This window comes from Amblyomma mixtum, chromosome 8 (assembly GCF_055824585.1).
Source record: "Amblyomma mixtum isolate Tamu chromosome 8, ASM5582458v1, whole genome shotgun sequence".
In the NCBI taxonomy this organism is placed as follows: domain Eukaryota; kingdom Metazoa; phylum Arthropoda; class Arachnida; order Ixodida; family Ixodidae; genus Amblyomma; species Amblyomma mixtum.
In genome coordinates this window covers 8045934-8048706 of record NC_143019.1, presented here as the reverse complement: position 1 = coordinate 8048706, position 2773 = coordinate 8045934, and the positions used below count along the sequence as shown (strand labels likewise).

Here is a 2773-nt window from a genome sequence, read left to right as displayed (position 1 = left end):
ATCCAGTAGACATTGATGTCCACGTGGCGTTCCTGAATAGGGCAGCAACCCGAAGTGAAAACACGCCCCGCATACCTTTTGTTTTGCTTTCAGCCGAAGGTCACGTGGGCTGCGAACCAGCCGCCATGTGGAATCGAGGGCAGATTTTAGCATCTTGCAACCATGCGCCTGTCTCTCTGTATAACTAGGTTTATTTCACAGTACTGACTTGAATCTTTTTTCAGTCCGAAACCTTGCTTGAAAGTATTTTGCGCGACTGCTCTGTCCTGCGTCATTTTTGATCGTAACAATTTTTATTTGTTTATTTATTTATTTTATTTTATTTATTTATTGATACTGTCAGCCGTAGGCCGTTACAGGGTGGAAACAGATACATATGTAACTTAAGTCACACAGCCACAAGTATGAACAGTGCACAATTCAAAACAGTCAAATTGAAAACGACAATCGTCGCAACACAGCTGTCCTGCACTGCAGATGCAGACCTAAAGTGCAAACGCTAGTGGGTAAACATTTTGGCTTACAACCATAAAATAGCAGTAGGGAAACAAAACGTATGAAAAGAAAAACAAAATTACAGGGATGTCTATTCAGGTAAGTGACGGTACAAGCAATTTTCAAATTTGGAGAGATTGAAACGTATTCGTCAATATTGATGATTATTAAGTGTGTATTTAATCATTACGCAGGCCCTAATTGGGCGACCAGACAATACGGAAGTAAAACCATGAGCGGTCAAGTGACATCGACGCCCTTACCACATGCCTAAACACATGCACTGAATAAAGTATTGTTTAAAGTAAAAATTAAAATCTGTGCCTGTTTCCTAACAAAAAAAAAACAGTTTCGTGGTTGGCCAGGTAGGAAAAAAACGGGCTCGTCCGGGATTTGAACCCGGGACCTCTCGCACCCTAAGCGAGAATCATACCCCTAGACCAACGAGCCCCCTTTTTTTTTCTTTATTGCATGGAAGAACATCCGTAGAAAGGAGGAAAACTTCAATCAGACTGGTTCGCGTCTCAAGTTGCCGGGCTGATTAATAGGAGCCCGCCATTGCCCTAACTCAACACTGCAGCCCCATCAAAACATCAAAATCCAGGGAGGCACACACATGCATCTAGGCACGGCAGCCAGCTTGGAGGTTCTTCGCTTGCAGCATATACACTCCTCACCAAAGCACACTGTTCTCGAAACACAGATTTGGACGATCTTGGTGGCTCGGCATGTCTGTCCATCATACGGCTTTTCCAAAGACTGAATAGTCCCATCAGCATAAACAGATCATAAGGCACAACAGAGTTTTTGTCAACAGGCAGAAATCTAATAGTGTACGGTGTAATTTCAATGTCCTTCTTGAGAGTTCGTTGTAGTATGTCCCAAAAAAACATGGCATCACGGCACAGGATAAAACAATGATCAATTGTCTCAGGCACGTTACACAGACGGCAATTCACATTCCAAGGTACAAACATCCCCTTGTCATTAAGAAATGTCTTGACAGGCAGCGTCGCTGTGTGTAGTTTGAAAAAGAACGTTTTAGCGGCTGCCTGAATGCACATCCGCCTAACACGCTTTAGAACACTGATGTCCAAAGACCCCAGATAAGGCTGCCGTTACAATGGTGTAGGGAACAAAGACTCAGTGAGAGCCTGGGTCATCTGTTTTCTCGAGAGGCTATACAGGTAATCTAAAGAGAAGCGCACAGTGAGGAAATTGAAAGTGTCAGCAACCTCCTTGAGGAATCCCCACAAAGTCCCCTCACGAGCCTGCACAGTCGGTGCGAATAAGTAAGGCAAATGAAAACTAAGCCGCCTAATGAGCACAGCTACCAGAAACGGGTGGTTTGCCGATTTTAAAAAGAAAAAACAGGAAACAAGTTGATGCACGAACAGGTGAACAAGACCCACTCCACCACCCTCTAAGGGAAGGAACAAGTTGTCACGCCTCATGGGCTCCCATTGAGAGCGCCAAACGAATGTTGCAAATATTCTGTGTATTGCTTGCACCTTCTTCCTCGCACAATGCAGGACTTGAAGGACATACGCGAGCTTTGCAAACAAAAATATGTTACAGACATGTGCCCTCGCAAACACTGAGAGTTCCCTACCCATCCAAGCCTGTGTTTGCCGCCGTAGAGTTACAATTTGTGAATCCCAGTAGGCTGTACTGTTGCGAACTTGGTGCAGCGGAACGCCTAGGTACTCAAGAGGGCTACTGTCCCAGCATATGCCACCGAACTGGCTTGGCCTAGTTCCCCAATAACCCAACCAAAAGCCTTTGGATTTCTCTAAATTAAGAGCCGCGCCTGATACATCACAGAACTGTTTAGTCAAGTTTAGAGCCTCAAGTACACTCTTTTTGTCAGAACAAAAGAGGGCGACATCGTCAGCATAGGCTAAAACTTTAACTTCACATCGAGCCAGAGAGAAACCGCGGATAGCTACGCTGTTAATTATACTGAGACAGAGGGGTTCCAGATATAGGGCAAACAACAATGGAGACAGTGGACATCCTTGACGAACAGATGCTTCTAGTGGTATTGGTTTCGTTAGCTCCTGATTAACAATAACCCTTGTATAGGAGTTCTTATAGCACAGCCTTATGCCTTTGAGCAAGCCGTCACCAATATTTGCATACTCCAAGACCGCGAACAACCAACGAGCCCCGCTTGAGAAGTTTGCAACTCGGTTTCATGCCTAGCAACATTTCCGGTATTTAAGAAAATTCAGATTTTCGGGGGTGTTACTTTTAGAAAGAAAATGGCGAAATAATC

General features: G+C 44.5%; 1 non-coding gene across 1 annotated transcript; it reads right to left on the bottom strand.

The window, feature by feature from the left end:
* Nucleotides 1-873: 873 nt before the first annotated feature.
* TRNAP-AGG (transfer RNA proline (anticodon AGG)) lies at nucleotides 874-945 on the bottom strand. The gene has a single exon. It is a non-coding gene; the product is annotated as a tRNA-Pro (tRNA).
* Between the last annotated feature and the right edge of the window lie 1828 nt (nucleotides 946-2773).